This window comes from Oncorhynchus clarkii, chromosome 25 (assembly GCF_045791955.1).
Source record: "Oncorhynchus clarkii lewisi isolate Uvic-CL-2024 chromosome 25, UVic_Ocla_1.0, whole genome shotgun sequence".
Lineage (NCBI taxonomy): Eukaryota > Metazoa > Chordata > Actinopteri > Salmoniformes > Salmonidae > Oncorhynchus > Oncorhynchus clarkii.
Genome location: NC_092171.1, coordinates 18,394,783 through 18,420,722, shown reverse-complemented (window position 1 = coordinate 18,420,722; position 25,940 = coordinate 18,394,783).

Below are 25,940 nucleotides of genomic sequence, written 5' to 3'. Positions count from 1 at the left end.
GGACCAATATGCGGCGTGGTAAGTGTCCATGGTTGTTTTAATACGTAAAGGTACACATGAACAACTGACTACAAAAATAAGAAACGTGAAAACCCCAAACAGTCCTATCTGGTGCAAACACAGAGACAGGAACAATCACCCACAAACACATAGTGAAACCCAGGCTACCTAAGTATGATTCTCAATCAGAGACAACTAATGACACCTGCCTCTGATTGAGAACCATACTAGGCCGAAACATAAAAATACCCAAATCATAGAAAAACAAACATAGACTGCCCACCCAACTCACGCCCTGACCATACTAAATAAATACAAAACAAAGGAAAGAAAGGTCAGAACGTGACACAAAGTTAACTACCCACAAATAACAAAGGTAAAAAGGCTACCTAAGTATGATTCCCAATCAGAGACAACGAATGACAGCTGTTCCTGATTGAGAACCATTCCCGGCCAAAACAAAGAAATACAAAACATAGAAAATAGAACATAGAATGCCCACCCAAATCACACCCTGACCAAACCCAAATAGAGACATAAAAAGCTCTCTAAAGTCAGGGCGTGACAGTACCGGTACCGAGTCAATGTACAGGGGTACAGGCTAGTCGAGGTAGGTAAGGGTAAAGTGACTATGCATACATAATAAACAGCGAGTAGCAGCAGTGTAAAAACGAAGGGGGGGGGGGGGGGTGTCAATGTAAATCATCCGGATGGCCATTTGATTAATTGTTCAGCAGTCTTATAGCTTAGGGGTAGAAGCTGTTAAGGAGCTTTTTGGTCCTAGACTTGGCGCTCCAGTACCACTTGCCGTACGGTAGCAGAGAGAACAGTCTATGACTTAGATGACTGGAGTCTTTGACAATTTTTTGGGCCTTCCCCTGACACCGCCTAGTATATAGGTCTTGGATGGAAGGAAGCTTGGCCCCAGTGATGTACTGGGCCTTACGTGTTATGATAGGAGCCAGTGAACTCTTCAACTTTTCTACCATGGCCAATCTGAACATCCTCCCTCGAGACGAGTACAAGCACTCGTCACAAATCACTGCAAGTATTTCTTCACTTAAGCCCCCCAGAGAAAACCACAGAATGGCAATCACTTGGTAGAGCATGGAGCTTGCAACGCCAGGGTTGTGGGTTCAATTCCCATGGGGGAAAAATAAAAAGTATGAAAATCTATTTACTCACGACTATAAGTGCTGCTGCTAAATGACTAAAGTGTCAAATGTAGAAAAAATATGGCAATGCAGAAAACCATTCTACTTAGTTGGTTGGACAGTTGTGGAGACTTTGATTTGAACATGTGATTGAAAACCTTAGAGGCATACATCTCTCTCCGACTAGCACTGTAGACAACCAGCTTCCTTCTGCTAAATCACTTAGTACAACGATAGTCGAGCTAGCCCTGGAGAGGCAAGATGAAGAGGGAAGTAAACCACAAGTCCTGTGCATATAAACTCCATAACTTGTCCTTGGCCTTTCAAACACTTTGGACAAGTTCCTTAGGCATGCAGTGCATTCAGAAAGTATTCAGACCCCTTTAATTTTCCCACATTTTGTTACATTAATTAATTAATTAAGTCTTATTCTAAAATGGATTGACATATTTGTCCCCCCTCATCAATCTACACACAATACGCAATAATGACTAAGCGAAAACAGGTTTTTAGACATTTTTGGAAATGTATTACAAATATAAAACAAAAATACTGTATTTACACAAGTATTCAGACCATTTGCTATGAGACTCGAAATTGTGCTCAGGTGCATCATGTTTCCATTGATCATCCTTGAGATGTTTCTACAACTTGATTGGAGTCCACCTGTGGTAAATTCAATTGATTGGACATGATTTGGAAAGGAAAACACCTATATAAGGTCTCACAGTTGACAGTGCATGTCAGAGCAAAAACCAAGCCATGAGGTCGAAGGAATTGTCCATAAAGCTCCAAGACAGGATTGTGTACAGATCTGGGGAAGGGTACCAAAACTTTTTTGCAGCATTGAAAGTGCCCAAGAAAACAGTGGGCTCAATAATTTTTAAATGTAAGAAGATTGGAACCCCAGTCTCTTCCTAGAGCTGGCTGCCCGGTCAAACTGAGCAATCGAGGGAGAAGGGCCTTTGTCAGGGAGGTGACCAAGAACTCGATGGTCGCTCTGACAGAGCTCCAGAGTTCCTCTGTGGAAATGGGAGATCCTTCCAGAAGGAAAACCATCTCCGCAGTACTCCGCCTTCATAGGCCTTCATGGTAGATTGGCAAGACGGAAGCCACTCCTTAGTAAAAGGCACATGACAGCCCGCTTGGAGTTTGCCAAAAGGCACCTAAAGACTCTCAGTCCATGAGAAACAAGATTCTCTGGTCTGATGAAACCAAGATTGAACTCTTTGGCCTGAATGCAAAGCGTCACTTCTGGAAGAAACCTGGCACCATCCCTACGGTGAAGCATGGTGGTGGCAGCATCATGCTGTGGGGATGTTGTTCAGCGGCAGGAACTGGGAGGCTAGTCAGGATCGAGGGAAAGATGAACGGCGTAAAGTACAGAGAGATCCTTGATGAAAACCTGCTCCAGAGCGCTCAGGACTTCGGACTTGGGTGAATGTTCACCTTCCAATAGGACAACGACCCTAAGCACACAGCCAAGACAACGCAGTAGTAGCTTCGGGACAAGTCTCTAAATGTCCTTGAGTGGCCCAGCCGAAGCCTGGACTTGAACCCGATCAAGCATCTCTGGAGAGACCTGTAAATAGGTGTGGAGCAATGCTCCCCATCCAATCTGACAGAGCTTGAGAGGATCTTCAGAGAAGAATTGGAGATACTCCCCAAATATAGCTGTGCCAAGCTTGTAGCATCATACCCAAGAAGACTTGAGGCTGTACTCGCTGCCAAAGTTGCTTCAACAAAGTACTGAGTAAAGGGTCTGAATATTTATGTAAATGGGATATTTCAGTTTTGCAAACATTTCTAAAATCCTGTTTTTGCCTTGTCATTATGGGGTATTGTGTGTAAACTGTTAAGAAAAAGGAACAATTTAATCAATTTTAGGATAAGGATGTTACCTAACAAAATGTGGAAAAAGTCTAGGGGTCTGAATACTTTCCGAAGGCAATGTATGTACCGAAAGCAAACTCTTAGTGACAACTGCTCCCCTATCAATCCCAGAAGTTGTCCACAACTTCTACAGTATTTTGTTTGATCTCACAAAAGTGAGTTCCTGGCTGTGCTGTGTAAACAGTATAAACCTGTGACCTGACAGACATCAGCATATAACGTTATGTCATTTCACGATCATCCATCAAATTCCTCTAGTCCGCCAAGGCAGCTCGTCAAAGGAGATTGGAAGTCTTCTCTATGGCCGGTTTTCTATACAACACGTCATGTCTGAGGCAGTGAGCCTATTTCATAGTAGCTGTTTGTGAGCCCTCTGGAAATCAGCCCTGCTCAGACCAGGTCTGTCTGGCTTCTCTATTTTCCATCTTGTGGTTTCTATATAAACACAGCCTGGACAAAGGACACCATATTTGGATTGGTTCACTGTTTGGTTGAGAGGTGTTCAACTACGCAATGAATAGGGGAATATTAAATACGGAATGAATATGGACATTTTAAAGTTGGTAATGTGAAAAGAACAAAACCTTAATATTGCACATATTTCTTAAAGAACACCTCTGTTTCACACCCTGATCTGTTTCACCTGTCCTTGTGCTTGTCTCCACCCCCCTCCAGGTGTCAACCATCTTCCCCATTATCCACCTGTGTCCTCTGTTTTTCTGTTGCCAGTTTGTTTAGTTTCGTCAAGCCTACCAGCGGTTTTCCCTTGTGCCTGTCTTTTCTCTAGTTCCTGTTTTCCTGGTGTTGACCATTCTGCCTGCCCTGACCCTGCCTGCCGTTCTGTGACTTGTCACACCTCCCTGGATTACTGACCTCTGCCTGCCCTGACCCTGAGCCTGCCTGCTGTTCTGTACCTTTTGGACTCTGCTCTGGATTACTGACCTTGCCTGCCCTTGACCTGTCGTTTACCTGCCCCCCTGTTTTTGTAATAAACTTTTGTTACTTTTTAACGGTCTGCATCTGGGTCTTCTCCTGAGCTTTGACACTGTGAATAAGAGACATCAGAAAATGTGTTTTAGCTCAGACATTGGCCAACAATGGAACATGAATGGAGATTCACACAGCGGCCTGAAATAGGCCTAGCCCATTTGCCAATTCTTTATTTGAAGCAGATGGTTAATGACTGATTAATCTGGTTGGTTTTATGATATTAGGGAATTGAAACTAATTTACAAGTCTATATGACAAACTGTAATTGTGTTCAGATGATGTTTTAGGACTTGATTGCTTGTGGTTTATTAAAAATAATAGAAAATATATGGGTGTGTCGCAGTTCAGGAAATGCCAGGCAGAATATCATTATAAATCATTATAAAATCTTTGTTCTTAAAAGGAATGCTCTGGGACATTTGACACCTTTAAAAACCAATTTAATAATGACAAATTAATGGATGATGCTCCAGAGTTATCTGCTTTAATGTGTGTATTATTGTATATCAGTTAGTGTTAACTGTAAAGGTGTAAACTTAGTGTCTTTCTCTAAGTGGAGGAACAGTGTGTTCTTTTGTCAGGGGGGACAGGACAACCCTGAACACCCAGACTGTATAGTGTCTCCTGGTTATTAAGTTCCAGATGCTTTGCTCTCTGTCAGAAAGGCGGGTAACAGTAGTAGATGGGAGGAGGATAACTACAGAAGCCTGTTAACTCTCCCATTTTACAGGAGATTTTCCATGGCTTAAAGAGGCTTTAAAAAAAAATGCGCCCCATTTTATCGAGCAAACGTCCTTGGCACGCTGTAGGAGGAAGACTTATAATGAGCTTCTCCGGAGGAAACTCAATGAAGTCTGGAGACGCCTGTCACATAAGAAGTGGGTTTCCTGTAGGATTAAGGTGTCCTCATCAGAGGGGATCAGCTGAGACCTATATGAGGATGAAATAATGTAATGATGGGTATGATGGCTATTCCGCCCCGTAACACTGGCACTCCCAGGCACTCGCTTGTCACTTCCCAAAAGTCAGCAGTTTTCCTTGGCCTCCCTCCTGCAACCAAAACACATTTGCCTTTTTCATTTCACAGAGGGTAGTTAAAGTGGCACTCCAGTCTCCTTTTCACCTCATTTAACACCTGATTTACTTAAAGGCCCAGTGCAGTCAAAAACGTGATTTTTCTGTTTTATATATACTGAACAAAAAAATGTATGCAACATGTAAAGTGTTGGTCCCATGTTTTATGACCTGAAATTAAAGATCCCAGAAATGTTTCATATGCACAAAATATTATTTCTCTCAAATGTTGTGCACACATTTGTTTACATCCCTGTTAGTGAGCATTTCTCCTTTGCCAAGGTAATCCATCCACCTGACAGGTGTGGCATATCAAGAAGCTGATTAAACAGCATGTGTGTGCAGTTTTGTCACACAACGCAATGACACAGATATCTGAAGTTTTGAAGGAGCATGCAACTGGCATAATGACTGAAGGAATGTTCACCAGAGCTGTTGCCAGAGAATTGCATTTTAATTTCTTCACCATAAGTCGCTCCCAACATAATTTTAGAGAATTTTGAGTTTTTTGTTCTCTATTGCTCCTCAAGCAAGAGGGGAGGCCGATGACATCACGGACTCCCATCAGACCAACTCCTTGAATACCCTACTCCTTGAAGTTGGCAGCAGTGTCTAAAAAAACACAATTTTGCTCAAAACATATATATTTTTTACGCTTTAGTGTACTTTACTGTATTTATACTTGGGATATCGCTTTTCAACAGTAAAAGTTTGAAGACCGCTGGAGGACTTTAAATATACGTTATTCTTTAGTTCTGACTCCGTAGGGGATAGTAGGGGATAGTTTATTTATGTCAGATATACACATTTAAATTGAAAAACCCACTTATACTGTACAGTGGCACTCATTTCTTTAGCTATGGAATAGTCAACAGCTTGAAAACACCACAATATAGCAATCGTTTCTTAATTAGATACGTGAACACACAATCTTGTCACCCAAGGCTAATAGACTGCCGTGAGCTAGGAAAAGCTGACCAAATAAGGTTGTGTTGAATTAATATATTTCACACTTAACCACCTGTTAAAAAAAAGACTGATGCCACTCTCTCATAAAACAAATCATGTGAAATTAACAGGAATAGTGGGATGTAAAAAACAGATCACCTCAGCTCTCCCAGAATCAACATATTCAGGCTAACTGGATTTGTTTTCTCTACTGATGAGTCACTGGTGGAGGTTCTGGGTTGCTTTGATTTAAGGCAATTCAGAAATTCAAGTTCCATGATCCTGGTTCAGTCCACGTGTTGACAAGACAGTGATCGAACGCTATAACTAGCTGGTTAGTCTCGTGTAGCCATAACTCCAAATCACATTGTTGTCACCCCTCCCTTGGAACCTGGTTCTCAACGAGGCTACTAGCTGGTATCCAGTCTTGTGGTTATAGGCCTACTCATGAGAAGTTGCAGCAGTTTGATTTAGCTGCAGGCTGGAGTCAAACCAGGTCACCCAACATTTAACAGCTGTCCATTGTACTGGAGCCATACCTCCTGAATTATGACCATATGAACTTGGATACAACAGTAACACTGGTAAATATATAAATGGCAACCTGCCACATGCACACAGGGTTGTTGCTAACATTTCAGTTAGCTATGAAAGGAGGCATTATCCTTCTGAATAAGGCACACAGGGAAATCCACAGGCATAGAAACAGGAAACAACAACACAGTATGCACATGTGTAACACATCTCCATACTATTAGTGGCCTCCCACAGTAGGCCTACTTGCAGTCAATAATGTTTTGTGTTGCTAGTGACTTCAGAGTAAAAGCCTATCTATACTATACTGTAGAAATCTCTACACTGATCAGGATCTCTGAAGAAAACATCAGAATCAATTGCTCAATTAATGAGATAGATACACTACTAATTTGATGCTAATTTCCTGTGATGAGCCCCTCATCTGTTTGTCTTTGATTTACACCTTGATTTAGACATCCCTCTGGCCTGTATCCAAGCAGTGCCAGCCAAGTTGATTTGCTCTCTTGCCTGTGTGTCTCTTGTCCCGAGAACCAACTGGAACCATCAATTCAGCACTGTGGCTTTGGGAGACAATGACTCTAACTCTAAATGTGCATGCCTGGGTTGGCTTGGACTGGAGCTATGAATCATCCATAGCAAGGACTTCATTGCTCATGTGGGAGCTGAAACATATATGGGAAGACAGTGGGGGATGAAAATAACAGCTGTTATAGGGACTACCATGCTTTTAGCTTTATTTAGACGCTTTATTTAAATCAAATCAAATCAAATCAAATTTTATTTGTCACATACACATGGTTAGCAGATGTTAATGCGAGTGTAGCGAAATGCTTGTGCTTCTAGTTCCGACAATGCAGTAATAACCAACAAGTAATCTAACTAACAGTTCCAAAACTACTGTCTTGTACACAGTGTGAGGGGATAAAGAATATGTACATAAGGATATATGAATGAGTGATGGTACAGAGCAGCATAGGCAGATACAGTAGATTGTATCGAGTACAGTATATACATATGAGATGAGTATGTAAACAAAGTGGCATAGTTAAAGTGGCTAGTGATACATGTATTACATAAGGATACAGTCGATGATATAGAGTACAGTATATACGTATGCCTATGAGATGAATAATGTAGGGTAAGTAACATTATATAAGGTAGCATTGTTTAAAGTGGCTAGTGATATATTTACATAATTTCCCATCAATTCCCATTATTAAAGTGGCTGGAGTTGAGTCAGTGTCAGTGTGTTGGCAGCAGCCACTCAATGTTAGTGGTGGCTGTTTAACAGTCTGATAGCCTTGAGATAGAAGCTGTTTTTCAGTCTCTCGGTCCCAGCTTTGATGCACCTGTACTGACCTCGCCTTCTGGATGATAGCGGGGTGAACAGGCAGTGGCTCGGGTGGTTGATGTCCTTGATGATCTTTATGGCCTTCCTGTGACATCGGGTGGTGTAGGTGTCCTGGAGGGCAGCTAGTTTGCCCCCGGTGATGCGTTGTGCAGACCTCACTACCCTCTGGAGAGCCTTACGGTTGAGGGCGGAGCAGTTGCCGTACCAGGCGGTGATACAGCCCGCCAGGATGCTCTCGATTGTGCATCTGTAGAAGTTTGTGAGTGCTTTTGGTGACAAGCCGAATTTCTTCAGCCTCCTGAGGTTGAAGAGGCGCTGCTGCGCCTTCTTCACAATGCTGTCTGTGTGAGTGGACCAATTCAGTTTGTCTGTGATGTGTATGCCGAGGAACTTAAAACTTGCTACCCTCTCCACTACTGTTCCATCGATGTGGATAGGGGGGTGTTCCCTCTGCTGTTTCCTGAAGTCCACAATCATCTCCTTAGTTTTGTTGACGTTGAGTGTGAGGTTATTTTCCTGACACCACACTCCGAGGGCCCTCACCTCCTCCCTGTAGGCCGTCTCGTCGTTGTTGGTAATCAAGCCTACCACTGTTGTGTCGTCCGCAAACTTGATGATTGAGTTGGAGGCGTGCGTGGCCACGCAGTCGTGGGTGAACAGGGAGTACAGGAGAGGGCTCAGAACGCACCCTTGTGGGGCCCCAGTGTTGAGGATCAGCGGGGAGGAGATGTTGTTGCCTACCCTCACCACCTGGGGGCGGCCCGTCAGGAAGTCCAGTACCCAGTTGCACAGGGCGGGGTCGAGACCCAGGGTCTCGAGCTTGATGACGAGCTTGGAGGGTACTATGGTGTTGAATGCCGAGCTGTAGTCAATGAACAGCATTCTCACATAGGTATTCCTCTTGTCCAGATGGGTTAGGGCAGTGTGCAGTGTGGTTGAGATTGCATCGTCTGTGGACCTATTTGGGCGGTAAGCAAATTGGAGTGGGTCTAGGGTGTCAGGTAGGGTGGAGGTGATATGGTCCTTGACTAGTCTCTCAAAGCACTTCATGATGACGGAAGTGAGTGCTACGGGGCGTTAGTCGTTTAGCTCAGTTACCTTAGCTTTCTTGGGAACAGGAACAATGGTGGCCCTCTTGAAGACACATTTAGACACATACAGCATATTATAACGCCCTAACATCCTTACAGATACATAAACATACAGTGCAAGGCAGTGCCTTCAGACCACTTTACTTTCCCCGCATGTTGTTGTATTACTGCCTGAATTTAAAATGGATTACATTTAGATTTCTGGTCACTGGCCTACACACAATACCCCAACCATGTCAAAGTGGAATTGTTTTTCAATTGTTTTTCTCAAATAAAAAAAAACGTAAAGCTGAAATGTCTTGAGTCAATCAATATTCAAATAGTTTGTTATGCAAAAGAGTAAATACGTTCAGGATTAAAAATTCACATAATGGGCCGGTTTCACAGACAGGGCTTAGATTAAGCTAGGAGTAGGCCTTAATGTGTACTAGTTAAACTGGGACATTTAAGGAGCTTTCATGAATGTGGCTTAAATTTGGCTTAGTTAGTCGGAGACTATGGAGTCCTGGAGTAAGGTAAGTAAGCCTAAATGAGAACATCTGGGTTAAGCCTGATTAGGTTAAGTATGAGCACATGCTGTTGGTCTAATGGTGCTCATAAACAACAAAAAACAGTGAGTATGAGAAAACGCTACTAAAACAAATTTTGTCAAACCATCCAGTTGTTGAAAGTAAAAACCATACTACTGCTACTGAGCAAAAGAAAAAGGCTACCTGGGGTGGCAGGTAGCCTCATGCTTAGAGTGTTGGACTAATAACCAAAAGATTGCAAGATCAAATCCCCGAGCTGACAATGTAAAAATCTGTCGTTCTGCCCCTGAACAAGGCAGTTAACCCACTTTTCCTAAGCCATCATTGAAAATAAGAATTTGTTCTTAACTGGCTTGCCTAGTTAAAGGTTTTAAAAAAAAGAGTGGTTAGGCTGAAATTTGCATTGAATTCAATGTAAATGTAACCACAAGAAGAGTACAATAACTTCAGGTGAGATATCAGAAGAGAGTTATTTACTACTGGTGGTGGACCACCCAAAAAAGACTGATGAATTGAGTGACTTGCTGTCTGGAATAATAGAGCACCAGCAACCTCTGGATGGTATACCAGACGATGACCAACCTCTGGATGGTATACCAGATGATAACCATTTGGACAGTTCAGATGAAGAACTGAGCACATACAGTATGGTACAAATGCCAAAGAAAGTCAATTGGTTACTTCCTTTGGTAAATATATTCCACTGTCTGTGTCAATCTTTATTATTTCATTCATTCTAAGGATCATATGAGTTTATTTGTACTTCTAAATGTGTTCTTTTTCCAAAGGAAAGGAACCTGAACAGGTTGGAAAAGCCAGTACACAGTGAGTGTGTTCCCTCCACATCTGCTATAGCATCCCTGAGAGAAGATGCTGCCACCACCTTTCAACTAAAAAGATGACCATGCATGAAAAGTTAGCCAGAGAATTTCATGTGCATAAAATGAAATGTCTGAAGGAAGAACATGAAATGAAAATGAAAATTCTACAGGTTGAATTGGATATGAAGTTGGAAGAGAGAGGTATGATCCAAAAAAGATATAGTAATGAGACAATTGTGATTACCAGCCTTGGTGAACAATATGATATATAAAAAATAAATGTTTTGTCATTTGGATATTCATGAGTGAGACTATTTTAATCACCACAAACTACATTTTAAACCAGCCTTGGTTTAGTGACTCATTTAATTTTGCTGCACAGAATTTGAATTTTGTACAGAACAAACATTATCAAAGCAGAAATAAGCCATAATGAATACATTCCATATTTAAATGCACCTCCTAGTTGAAGTGCTGCAATGTGAAAGCAACTCTGTGTGCAAGTCCTCGTTGGTCATTGCCTGCCTCAGCTATGGGCACATCTGCTTGATGCTGATCTTCCATTGGAGGATCGGGACAGCAATGCTACTTCAGGTAGTTGTGCAGCACAGCTGTAGCAATGATCACCTTGCAGCATCTTCTTGGCTTGAAATTAAGTGTATTGCTTGAACAGTGGAATCGATTTTTCCATACTCCAAGCATATGCTCGGCCATCTCTCTCGTGTAGATATGAGCTTGGTTGTATCTTTGCTGCTCAGCTGTTGTGGGATTTATGTATGGAGTGAATACAAAGTTACTCTGATCATATCCACTGTCACCAAATAGTAGTCCACTATGTTGTCCTCTCTGAAACTGAGCACATTATAAAGAATTGAGAAAAATCCTTGAGTCATGAGTTGCACCTTTCCAACCATGTTTGAAAACTCTAAACTAGGAGTGCATACACCCTGAACATGAATGGAAAACCAGTTCTTACTATTCCTGTACTCCTCAGCATCAGGAGTTGTAGGACACTTGATGGGAACATGACATCCTCTCTATACAGCCAATCCCTCCTGGGAAGTGTCCATAGTCATAGAATTGCACTTCATAGTTGGCTTGGCCAGCAGCACCAGGAAACTTGATGTAAAGACTCCTCAGTTCACAAATGGCCCTGCAGACTTTGTGAACTATTATACACACAGTTGCTTCACTGGCACCACACAAATCAACAGTTTCACGATGAAAGATTCCAGATGCCAAAAACCTCGAAGTGATCAGAACTTGGAGAGAATTGGGTAAAGGCCTTCCTCTTTGAGACAGAGAGGAAAGTCTAGGCTGAAGCAAAGATATTATCTCTAATGCATTTTCTTTGTACATATGAAAGTGGTCTTGAAAAGCTATTTCATCAAAGTAATTTAATGGATTACTCGTATCCACAAATACTGGTCTGGCTGGCCTCTGTGGTGCATGTTGGTCTTCATTTAGATATTCCAAATAGTCCATGGTCCCTCACAAACAGTACTAAGCAGAAGTTAAACCTGCCTCTTTGAAGGATTAATTTAAGCTTAAATTTAGTCCTAGAGCAGCTCTAATCCTCCCTCTTACAATTGGCTTTGTTTAATCCAGAACAGGCTAAATCTACGACTATTTTAAGATAAGTCTGTGCAAGTCGCTTTGAGTTAAGACAGCTCAAACAGGCATTTTAGTCTGGGACTAGGCTTAAGTCTTGTCTGTGAAACCGGCCCAATAAGTTGCATGGACTATAATAAATAATAAATAATAGGGTTTAACATGATTTTTGAATGACTACCGCATCTCTGTACCCCACTCATAGAATTATCTGTAAGGTCCCTCAGTCGAGCAGGGAATTACAAATACAGATTCAACCACAAAGACCAGGGAGATTTTTCCAATGCCTCGCAAAGAAGGGCACCTATTGGTAGATAGGTACATTTTTTACAAAGCAGACATTGAATTCCTTTGAGCATGGTAAAGTTACTCTCCATATTTTCAAGCATTGTAGTGGCTACATCATGTTATGGGTATGCTTGTAATCGTTAAGGACTGGGGAGTTTTTCAGGATAAAAAATAAACGGAATGGAGCTAAGCACAGGCAAAATCCTAGAGGAAAATGTTGGTCAGTCGGACAATAACCTAAACACATGGCCATATCTACATTGGAGTTGCTAACCAAGAAGATAGTTCATGTTCCTGAATGTTACAGTTTTGATCAATCTACTTGAAAATCTATAGCAAAACCTGAAAATGGTTGTTGAGCAATTATCAACAAAAAAATTGGCAGAGCTTGAAGAATTTAAAGAGAATAATGGGAAATGTTTCACAATCCAGGTGTGGAAAGCTCTTAGAGACTTACCCAGGAAGACTCACAGCTGTAATCTAGTTAAATAAACATTAAATTAAAAAAATACAAAATAAGAATTGATGCCATAGGTGCTTCTACAAAGTATTGACTCAGGGGTGTGAATACTTATGTAAATAAAATATTTCTGTCTTTAAATTTAAATAGATGGGCACACATTTCGAAAAACATGTTTTCACTTTGTAATTATGGGGTGTTGTGTGTAGATGGGTGAAAAAAATGTTTTATTGCATTTTGAATTCAGGCTGTAACACAACAAAACATGTCAAGGGGTATGAATACTTTCTGAAGGCACTGTAGACAATATTGTTGTAAATCATGAAGGTGATTCAGTGTAATAACATAATAATTAGTTACATCATTTTCAAGTCTAATTATATAGTAGGTTTATTATTTCCATATCAGAAGATCGAGGTCCGAATGTTGAAAGAAATGTTTATTTCTGATCAATGATGAACTGAAATCTTTTCAAATAAACATTTCTTTCAACATTCGGACTTCGAGTATCAGCAATACATTTCACAAATGAAGAAATACTAATGTGGTCATATTTTCAGAAAGCCAATAGACAGATATCAAGTAATATAGAGTGCATGAACTCAATAATATGCCATATGTTTCTCTATATTGACTAGCGACAAGCACAACAGTCTCTGTGTTTGCCTTCTGTGAAATTGAACGGCTGTATTTTTTGTTTTAATTCTTGCATGCAGCAAATAAAGTAAAACATTTTGTCACCTTGCATAAATATACATTTAAATCATAAACCCTAGTGTTTGTATTTTGAAACGATATATGCCTGAATCACATGTGAAATATATATTAAAATACTACTGTATATTCAAAAGTTGTATTCAATTCTGAATTTGTAACCTGTCATCATGACACTCTAAGAAAATATTATGAATACATAAAATAATGGTGTTGTATTACGGACGTAAAAAATACCTCAGCGACACGTTACTCAATACTCTTCCTCGAATACTTACTTCTAAAGGCTAATGAAAGTCCCAAATACTTTTTGGGATAATTCACCATTCATCACAAAAACAGTCCTTTCTATAACAAATTTTATTGATTGTCATAGATGCTCAGAGGCATGGAAATTAAATGTAGGGTTTATTAATGCTATTGATTTAACAACCAACAGGGTTTTATTTAGATTCCTGTTTGCAGGAGATATTTGTTTGAGAGCCCAAAAGGCATAAACCAGAGCTATCTGGTCTGTGGTGGTGATTTAAGTGCTGTAAAAATCATTAGGCCTACATACAATAATAAAACATTACAGGCTACAAGGCTCAATGTCAATGTGCAAATGTTGATTTTCCACTGACACAGACAAAAGGTAAATACATATACAGTAGAGAAGAGACATGGGTTTGAAGTAACTGAGAAGGTGCATACTAAATAAACTAAATGTCTAAACAGACTTTAGCAACTATGGTTGATGTCAATACTTGTCAACATGTCCCCCTGTAATTCTAAATCTTCTGAAAGAGAGCGAGCGCGAGAGAGAGAGACTTTTTGAAATAATTCAATGTTTATTGGTCTTTTCTGTAGTTGGACTTATATTTTATTTGCTCAGTAATGGCATGTTGGCCTTCGGATTGCATATCCACCCTGACATTAATGAGTGCACCACACACCAGGCCTTTAATACCGCATCATCTTTACAGCAGACACATCTGACTGAGGGGATTTATTCCCCCTTAATAAACTCTCGTAGGATCCATAATCGTAATGAAATATCTTCTACATCTATAAATCTATTTGACCCATGGGGCTGAAGGAAAGGTGGGGAAGCTCTAACCTCAGAGGATTACTGTTGATAGCCTGTATCAGTCCATGTTTCATCTACAAATCTGATACATTTGTCACGTTCTATTTTTGTATTAGCTAGGCCAACTGACTACTTCTGTTTCTCATCAGCTCATGTGGAGTCATTTCTGGTGGGAAAATGACACTAAAATGAAGGTTGTTGTTTTTGTTCTATTTTCTAATGGGCAAAGCTCAAGCAAAGACAGTGCAGTTGTTTTCTTAGGAATGCTGGTCCGAATACCCAGGCCGGCAAGGGGAAAAATCTGAAGAAGTGCCCTTGAGCAAGGCACTTCATCCTAATGTGCTATAGGGGTGCCATACTACTATGGCTGACCCTGTAAAACAACACCTTTCACTCTACCTATCCGGTGTAGTATGTCTCATTTTATCACATATTAGAATGAAATGGCAATGTTTTTAACCTTTTGAACAGGAACATACTGTCAACGTCTACTGTCTTAGGTTTTCTGTATGGTGAACATCTGCACAAATTGAATAATTGTCTGTATGTCTGTTAATGGGTTTGTTACATTCATGCAGGTATGACTGTACACATAATTGTATCAAGAATGGCCCTGTGGTAACCCACAGCTATGAGAAGAGAGCGAGAAAGAGAGAGAGAGCGAGAGCGAGAGAGAGAGACTGAAGATAAACACATTTTTCAGACATAATTCAGCTCTCTTCAGTTTTAAACGAGACAGGTTTAGTATCTATGAAGTCATTTTTGTCACAGTCCGCTTGTAGGGTCACTACCCACTGGGCAAAAACTGGTTGAATCAACATTGTTTCCAAGTCATTTCAACAACAAAAAAGTCCATGTGATGACATTGAATCAACGTGGGAAACTGATTGGATTTACAAAAAGTAAACTTAAGGGAATTTAGTCCTTTTTAAACCCAACTTTTAACCTAAATCCAATAACATGGTTAATTTGGTTGAATTCACGTTGAATTCACGTTAGTTGACAACTCAACCAAATGTAAATCAAAATTAGATGTTGAAATGATGTCAGTGCCCAGTGCGTAGTCCAAAATGTTCTCTTATTCTCCTTCATGTTTCACTTGGTACTGGTTATACAGTACCTCTAACACCCCCGCTGATTCACAGAAAAAATTGCCTGCAGTTTCTCTGCCCGCAAAGGAATACAGTACATGCCATTTAACACACTGTGGGATTTCACCATGTCATAACGTTTGTATGTTTCTAACCATTCCTTTTCACACGTTCACATCTCTGAAGGCGTGATGGTCCACACCGGGTATTCCCAGGGGTACACGCAATACCGTCAGCGGGACACGCCAAATACAATTAAACCATCTAGTGTTCAGCGAAATAACAACACAATGTCAAAATACAGGTAGTCTAGTCAAATAATTAACATCCAATCACATTAACCGTTAGTCTCTCGCGGGAATTCCACTAACTGTATGTAGCCAAACGTAGCTGCTGCTCATGTTGGTATCTGTACTGATGGCGCAAAAGCCATGACAGGGAGACATGGTGGAGTGGTAACGCGTGTTACACCCGACGCCACTTGGGTACACTGCAGCATCCACCAAAAGGCTCTTGCTGCCAAGGGAATGCCTGACAGCTTGAAATATGTTTTGGACACTACAGTGAAAATTTAACTTTGTTAAAGCAAGGCCCCTGAACTCTGGTGTATTTTCTGCACTATGCAATGATATGGGCAGCGACCATGTAACGCTTTTACAACATACAGAAGTGCGCTGGTTATCAACGGGCAATGCATTGACACGTTTTTGTAAGTTGAGAGACGAGTTTAAAGTTTTCTTTACTGACCATAATTTTCACTTGTTTTACCGCTTGCATGATGACGACTGGCCTATCTGGGTGATGTTTTTTTCTTGTCTGAATGATCTAAATCTAGGATTACAGGGACTCTCTGCAATTATATTCAATGTGCGGGACAAAACTGAGGCTATGATTAAGAAGTTGGAGCTCTTCTCTGTCTGCATTAACAAGGACCATACACAGGTCTTTCCGTCATTGTACGTTTTTTTGTGTGCAAATGAACTCAAGCTTACTGACAGTGTCAAGTGTGATATAGCGAAGCACCTGAGTGAGTTGGGTGGGCAATTACGCAGGTATTTTCCCGAAACGGATGACACAAACTACTGAATTCGTTATCCCTTTCATGCCCTGCCTCCAGTCCACTTATTGATATCTGAACAAGAGAGCCTCATCAAAATTGCAACAAGCGGTTCTGTGAAAATGGAATTTAATCAGAAGCCGCTGCCAGATTTCTAGATAGGGCTGCGCTCAGAGTATCCTGCCTTGGCAAATCGTGTTGTTAAGACACTGATGCCCTTTGCAACTACATACCTATGTGAGAGTGGATTCTCGGCCCTCACTAGCATGAAAACTAAATACAGGCAGAGACTCTGTGTGGAAAATGATTTAATACTCAGACTCTCTCCAATACAACCCAACATTGCAGAGTTAAATGCATCCTTTCAAGTACACCCTTCTCATTAACCTGTGGTGAGTTATTTACAATTTTTGATGAACAAATAAGGTTTATTTGTAAAATGGTTAAATATTGAGCAAAATGATTGATTATTATTAAATTATAATTTGTGCCTTGGTCCTATAAGAGCTCTTTGTCACTTCCCATGAGCTGGGTTGTGACAAAAACTCACATTCGTTCTTATGTCTAATAAATTTATCGTATTTATCGTGGCAGGCTTACAATGGTGGCAAAAAACAACATTTGAGAGTGCGCTGTCCCTGGGGCTAGAGGGGGTACGCAGCTGGAGGTTGAATGTTTGAAGGGGTACGGGACTATAAAAAGTTTGGGAACCACTGGTCCACACCATACATATATTTCTGTGAGAGTACTCTGAACTAATACTTTATATCTCAAGCTGAGGGAGTCAGTGAGTTATGGCTTTTGTTTTGTTTCTACTGCTGTAGGAGAGGCTTTGCAGATTGTGGCAAAGCTTCTCAAGGCCACACGTTTCACCAGCATGTGCAGCACATAGCTGAAGAGGAGAATAATGCTCCTCTTTCTTCTAGACTAACTCTGCTGCGTTGACTGGCTGGCACACTATATTACATTGATATTAAAAGTTGTCATGAGGTTAAGCAATTTCCCAATTTTAAAGGTCCAATGCAGCCGTTTTTATCTCAATATCAAATCCTTTTTGGGTAACAATTAAGTACCTACCAATTAAAATGGTGAAACAAACATTTCAAGCAAGAATTTAGCAAAGACGGTCTGAGTGAGAAGGGAAAACTGAAAATAAGCTGTAATCCATCCCACTAAAACAGTCTGAGATTTCATGCAGTCCTTTCAAACAGCTCTTACACCAAAAAGGCACTATCATTATATTCACAATTTCACAGTATTATTCCAACTTCACAGTGTGGAAATATACATGAAACACAGGTAAATCTAGTTTTTAACAGCACTGGGATTTCAATGAGTTGAAACCATTAGCATCGTGGTAATGGTTTCCCTTTCATCCCCCCAAAAAATAATAGAATAAAGAAAAATATTGGATTCCTTGGATATTTAATAGAACAGTTGAATAAAGAAGGAAGATTTTTTTATACAATGTTTATGTCTACAGTGGTTACGTCTCAGTCATCAGAGTTGGAAGTATTATATAAAAAGAAAACAGGGACCCCACAGTGATCATACAGAATTGTACAGTACGTGGCTGGTGGAGAGACAGTTCCATTCATCAAAGAATGACTAAAGACACCCTTCAGTCTCCCCATTGTCAAACACTTGAACTTCTCTTGGCAAATTTCACTAGAATGACTTATCTTGTAAAGCATAAACAAGTATTCAAACACTGGAACTATTGGGAAAAACTGCTTTGTCAGTGGATACACAACTATTGTCCGTAACTGATATAGATAGAACGTGAAAAAAACAACCTTTGCTTCAGATTCATTTATATATATTTTTTTAACTGACATCCGAAAGGCAAAAATATTATACAATTATTGACAAGTTTGTTGACGGACAAAGGGTTGAGTCGGTGGCAGTGTAGAAGCATTTCAATAAAAGTCCTATTAAAATTCAGTCCACTATCAGACTTTCCTACTGTAAGTGTTAAAAGGGTCTGCTGTTATGCTTTGGAACTCAACTGTTCAAATGACATGAGAATGATGGAGCTCTCAACTCTGGCTTTTGTTTTGGTTATTTCAGATCCCCATTAACTGTTGCTGAAGCAGCAGCTATTCTTCCTGGTTATGAAATAGATGGAGAGTTCACAGTAGAACCACAATTTATTGTCATTTATGACTTTTGGTTTCCATGGGTCGGAAAACACAAAATACAAACAAAGAGATAACGTAGAGAGGAAACACAAGACAGTGGCCATAATTAGCTCATTGGAGTTGGATGTACATTAAATTCAATCGCAACGTTTCAGATTGGCTCCCAATTACAGTACTGTGGGGCAACAGGCTTTTGGCCCCAGCAGACAGAGTTTTGTGTATTGAAATAGCAATATCAGTTTCAGCCTTTGATTATAATTCAGATGGAGATTCAAGTAAGCCAGCAGCTCCATGTAACAATACTCAACTGGGATGTTTCCCGGAAAACAAACATGCGCACTACCGAGTGATGTGAGGACATCAGAAAAAAAGAAAAGAAAGTATCTACAAGGTCATTTAGAATTTCTCTGTTCATAGCCGCGGGAAGTCGTTTTGGGATGGGGTCCAGTGCAGCACGCAGCACCCTCAGCACCCCTACTTCAAATCAAATCAAATCAAATCACATTTATTTATATAGCCCTTCGTACATCAGCTGATATCTCAAAGTGCTGTACAGAAACCCAGCCTAAAACCCCAAACAGCAAGCAATGCAGGTGTAGAAGCACGGTGGCTAGGAAAAACTCCAGAGAAAGGCCAAAACCTAAGAAGAAACCTAGAGAGGAACCAGGCTATGAGGGGTGGCCAGTCCTCTTCTGGCTGTGCCGGGTGGAGATCATAACAGAACATGGCCAAGACGTTCAAATGTTCATAAATGACCAGCATGGTCAAATAATAATAATCACAGGCAGAACAGTTGAAACTGGAGCAGCAGCACGGCCAGGTGGACTGGGGACAGCAAGGAGTCATCATGCCAGGTAGTCCTGAGGCATGGTCCTAGGGCTCAGGTTCTCCGAGAGAGAGAAAGAAAGAGAGAAAGAGAGAATTAGAGAGAGCATACTTAAATTCACACAGGACACTTGATAAGACAGGAGAAGTACTCCAGATATAACAAACTGTCCCTAGCCCCCAACACATAAACTAGTGCAGCATAAATACTGGAGGCTGAGACAGGAGGGGTCAGGAGACACTGTGGCCCCATCCGATGATACCCCCGGACAGGGCCAAACAGGGACTATGCCTCTGTTACTGATATTCATTTAACTTCTGCTGTTTTCACAATACATAGTAACCACCACCGCGTATCTCCATTCATAAAACATTTACATAAGTATTCAGCCTCTGAAAGCAATGTCAGCACAATAACTGTTTGTCGGGAGCTTCATGAAATGTGTTTACATGGCCAAGCAGCCATACACAATCCTAAGATCACTATGTACAATGCCAAGCGTCGGCTGGAGTAGTGTAAAGCTCGCCGCCATTGGAGTCTGGAGCAGTGGAAACGCGTTTTTTGGAGTGATGAATCCCGCTTCACCATCTGGCAGTCCGACGGACGAAACTGGATTTGGTGGATGCCAGGAGAACGCTACCTGCCCCAACTGTAAAGTTGCGTAGTCCCAAATGTAAAGTTGGAATAATGGTCTGGGGCTGTTTTTCATGGTTTGGGCTGGGCCCCTTAGTTCTAGTGAAGGGAAACCTTAATGCTACAGCGTATAATGATGTTCTAGATGATTCTGTGCTTCCAAATTTGTGGCAACAGTTTGGGGAAGGCCCTTTCATGTTTCAGCATGACAATACCCCTGTATACAAAGCAAGGTCCATATAGAAATGGTTTGTCGAGATCGGTGTAGAAGAACTTGACTGGTCTTCACAGAGCCCTAACCTCAACCTTATCAAACACCTTTGGGATGAATTGGAACGTCGACTGCGAGCCAGGCCTAAGCGCCCAACATCAGTGCCTCACTAATGCTCTTGTGGATGAATGGAAGCAAGTTCGCACATGAATATTCCATCATCTAGTGGGTCGGGCATTGATGTTGGGCGCTTAGGCCTGGCTCGCAGTCGGCGTTCTAATTAATCCCAAAGGTGTTTGATAAGGTTGAGGTCAGGGCTCTGTGAAGGCCAGTCAAGTTCTTCCACACCGATTATACATTGAGTTACCATGGTAACAGCCTAGAACGTGTTTCCACTACTCCAGAGTCCAATGGTGGCAAGTTCTTCCCAGAAGAGGGGAGGCTGTTATAGCAGCAAAGGAAGTACCAACTCCATATTAATGCCTATTACTTTAGAATGAGATGTTCGACGAACAGCTGCCCGCATACAACTGGTCATGTAATGTATGTTCAAGTATAAGCATGACACCTTGTGATGTGAGCAAATTGGGCACATGGCGTGGCAAACATTTTCCATTTTCGAACATGCATTATTTTCACTGATACAAAGCAGCTATAAGCACATGAGTGTGTCCATAAATGCAAGAGGAAGTTGCCTCATTTTGAGAACTGTTGTTCTTGAACCAATAAAATGACAAATCAGTTTACTGTTCAATGAGCAGAGATGCTGATAGTGGGAGTGCACCCAGTCAAATGCCAAGAGTTGAATAATTATTAAATAATAGTATTTGAGCAATAACGTATAATCAAAACCAGCCTTTTACTTGTATTCATCTGAAAAGCTTTGACTCTATTTCAGTAACTATATTCAGCAGATAATCAAAGACATAAACAGCCTTCCATGCCTGGGTAGCGAGTTTCGTGGAAAAACACAATTCATCTAGCTCCCACTTTGAGAGATAGAATGCTTTGAAAGTTTCTCAACCTTTACATTTCTATACCCAGAGCAATAGTTCAATAGTTTCTGAAGTGATCTTAAATCATGACAGGCATCCCCATGGTAACCCTGCAACAACCACAGTCAGACAGTTATCAAACTGATTGATGTCTGCCTCCCCCAATGTCTAGAATACTGAAAACCAAACATTGGTGGTTTGTTTGTCCTTTCCTGGATTAACAAACAGCAGATTGTTTCATATCACATGTCTGGAGTACACGACTTAGGCCATACCAGAGATTCCTGTGGCCTCCGACAAACCCTTCGGTTCAATGTTCAAACCAGAGCTTTAGCATGCACATTTCTCCAGGCCAAACTTGTTATGTAATTAATGCCTTCCCCTTTACTTTGTACTGAGGTCTCTGGCTGCTTTGGCTGGCTCACTCAGATGAGGACCAGGAGTATAGAAGCTGGTTGGGCTGCCATATAAGGGCAAGGCTACTGTATCCTCACCGCACTTCCTTTAAACTTCCTATAACACTCCCTGGGCAGAGAGGGTATGTACATGGAGAATGACTCACTCCTATTCTCGTTCTCTTTCTATCTCCTCCTCCTTCCCATCTACTATATGTTACTGTGTGAGTGTGTGTAGGGTATGTGTGTGAGAGGGAGGGACTGCTTGTTACACTGTTGAAAAGTTTGTGAGAACCACTTCGGTGTAAATCATTTATCCTAGAAATTCTGTTCAGATTATTTAATGTGTTGAATTCTTATGTGTTGACACATTCTTAAAATTGGGCCCTGATGTCCATTGACAGATATTTATAATTGGAAAACAACATTTGTAATTGTGATGAAAATGTCTTATTCGGATTAAATGAAACTTTTTGAAAGTGACGTCAACAATAGCCATTGACCTGAAATACTTATTCCAAAGACAGATGCCCTTAGTTTGTCCTACGGCACACACTCACCCAGGGTTTGTTTACGTCTGGCCAGCAGCAGTGCAGTACTCATGGGTGACATGAGACACAGTTATCTGTTAGAGATGTCTTCAAAGGCTTTTCCTCAGACACAAGCTCACAGGAGGGACCTAGCCATGTTGGACACATTAAGACTATGAAATCAAAAACCTGAAAGGAATCAAGTGGCAGGGGAATGCATAATCAGATACAAGAGCCGTGAAATGTGTCCTTAATCCAAGAGTTTAGACACACTATTATTAAAAAAATACAAATTGTTCTGCTTTTGAAAGCAACGGGGTCCTACAGTGTGTGTCACGATGGGAGTCTGTGTGCGGTCAAAGACATCTGACTAGCAGGCATGGCGTGTGTTTGGATTCATTAGGATTAAGCTCCTGTCCCCAGCAGTCCCTCTGATCTCCAGCAATAATGTGACACAGATTCACAGCCTTCTGCTGATGTTTAGGAGGAGCCCACTATACACATAACTCAAATACCAGCCTGGCTTCAGAGCCTTATGAAACATAACAGATTTGTACGAACAGCCTAGTTACTATAGACAGACACAAAAGTAGGGAGGTTCGTTGGGGAGGATGGGTGGGCGTAATCCGTGATCGTCTAGCAATCTAAAGGTTGCGGGTTCGAGTCGTGTCTGAGACAACTTTAGCATTTTAGCTAACCCTTCCCCTTATTCAAAACGTAACCCAATTCTTAACCCAATTAACCTGCTAGGTAAATTCACCGAACACTCTGGGGGGTTTTAGTTCTCCAAACCTTTTACGCAAATGATCCTAACCTTTGTCTTTAGTTCCCTTAACCATCAACGGAAATTCTCCCTGTAATTCTCCTTTGTTGTTACTCCTTTGTTGTTACAGAACAACAAGTAACCTGGTCTCAGAGAAAGGTGCATAAAGCTACACTTCTCCAAGATGTATAGTAAGTTATTCATCCAATTCGTATGCTATTATACAACCGGCTATAATATACCTCCTATAATCCGTATGATATTGGAAGACTGCTCTTCCATTCATAATGTACACTAGGCCGAAAATAAGCCCGGTAAAACATGAGCCTATCTCAATAATTAAAACAAAGAATTCATGAAAACTGTAGCCTATTACATTATTAATCAGTACCGCATGTCAGACGCATGACAAATGAGCAAAAAGACTTGAAAACTTGTGGAATATGCATGTGTACAGCAGTGTACGATTCAAGTTACAAGACTTGTGTAGAGGTTATGACAATCACTGAATGTCATTCATAACGCTTTTTGTTGTTTTGTAAGTGATGTCTGTTTGCATTTATCAAATGGCACTGTATGGATGCCAGAATTATTTTTGAGTGAGTAGCCTAATATTTGGAATAGTAAATGAAGTCTGGACACTGACTGTAAACTTCACATGTAACCTACTTTGATCGTAGTATTAGCTAACTCCTGCAGAATTAAGTGTTCCTCGCAGTAAAATGATACACCAAATGTTAATTTTGTCTCAGGAACAGGAGTAAAGAAATATGATGTATTTCTTTCAGCATCTTGAGAGAATGAGAATGCATTCTTAGGGACCAGTTATGTAGCCAATGTGCAATTTCTTTCAGCGACATAAAAGCTGACGGCGTTTCATTTTCAACCACATAAAATATCCATCCAAGACGAATTGAAATACTAGCATAAACATGTTGGATCTTTTTCACAGCTTTTAATTTCCTTAAAACTGTTCAAACTGATGTAATTTAGAAATGTCTCTAGTCCCTAAACATACTTGCTCTGTGAGAAAGCAGAAATTCAAGAGGAAACTTTACACATGTCAACCCTACTGTTGATGATTCATTGATCATTCTTGCGATTAAGCCTATGACATTATTCTGGTGAGCATGGCTTTATTTAGTGTTCTGGACAAGCATCAAGGAATGACAGAGGTGGGTGGAGACAATCACAAAGACAGGTGAAACAGATCAGGGTGTGACAACTGGTTGTGTTTATGCCACATTAAAAGGTGGGCTAATACATTTTAAAAGTTAGATGACAAATCTTTACTGTTGTGCCCATAGAGATTCTGTTAAATTAATATGGATTCTGTATGTAATTTTACATACGCTCTTATCCGTAGTGACTTACAGTAGTGAGTGCATACATTTTTAATACTGGTCCCCCTTGGGAATCAAACTGACAACCCTGGCATTGCAAGCACCATTCTCTACAAACTGAGCCACACAGACCCATCTTTGTATTTTTAATGCGTGCGCATACAAAGGAGGTTCCCACACCAGAAGGAAATTAAATCTACGTTCACCCCTGAACGTAACGTAATATATCATGCTAAATGGATTGTCACAGATTTACGTACAGAATAATACAAATTGCGAGCAGCTATAGCCCTGTGATACTGTGCTGTAGACCAGAGGCAGGCAGACTACTGTTGAGTTACTGCTGTTCCATTCACATGTGTAAGGCACACACTGCACCGTTCATCACAGTTCCATAATTACAGTATACTTACACTTTTAAGCTCAACACTAACAAAAACCCAAACATGATTTTACTGCATAAGCTCTTCTAGAACAAATGTTCTATCGTTTTTTTAAACTCAAGCAATTGAGTGCATCTCAAAATGCTCCATGTTAAAAGCCAGAAGAACATTACAAATTGATTCAGTACTCAAAAATGTGTGTTGACTGGGCCAGTGTCCATGTTGTGCTGCTGTGTCTGCTCTTTGTCTGAGGGAGAGTTGGTCCCCCTCTTCTTCTCCCTCCTTCTCCCAGGCCACTGAGGTAAAAATGAGTCACTGACTCAGCAGCTGGGCTCCGTCCACCCTCATATCTCCCAGGATTCCACAAGAGACAGCCATGGCCAAGTCCAACTTGTAAACTCTGATGACGTGATCACTTCCTCCTCTTCCTTATTTGGACAAGTCCACCAAAGAAAGTTTTGACACTTCGTGTAAGACATATAGTGCATTCGGAAAGTATTCAGACACCTTCCCTTTTTCCACATTTTGTTACGTTACAGCCTTATTCTAAAATGGATAAAATTTAAAAAATCCCCTCATCAATCTACACACAATACCCCATAATGACAAAGCAAAAACAGGTTTCAGACATTTTTGCCAATTTAAATATCACAATAACATAGGTATTCAGACCCTTTATTCAGTACTTTGTTGAAGCACCTTTGGCAGCGATTACAGCCTCAAGTCTTCTTGGGCAAGACGCTACAAGCTTGGCACAACTGTATTTGGGGAGTTTCTACCATTGTTCTCTGCAGATCCTCTCAAGCCTGTCAAGTTGTATGGGGAGCGTCACTACACAGCCTATTTTCAGGTCTCTCCAGAGATGTTCAAGTCCGGGCTCTGGCTGGGCCACTTAAGGACATTCAAAGACTTGTCCCTTAGCCACTCTTCTGTTGTCTTGGCTGTGTGCTTAGGGTCGTTGTCCTGTTGGAAGGTGAACCTTCACCCCAGTCTGAGGTCCTGAGCACTCTAGAGCAGGTTTTCATCAAGGTTCTCTCTGTA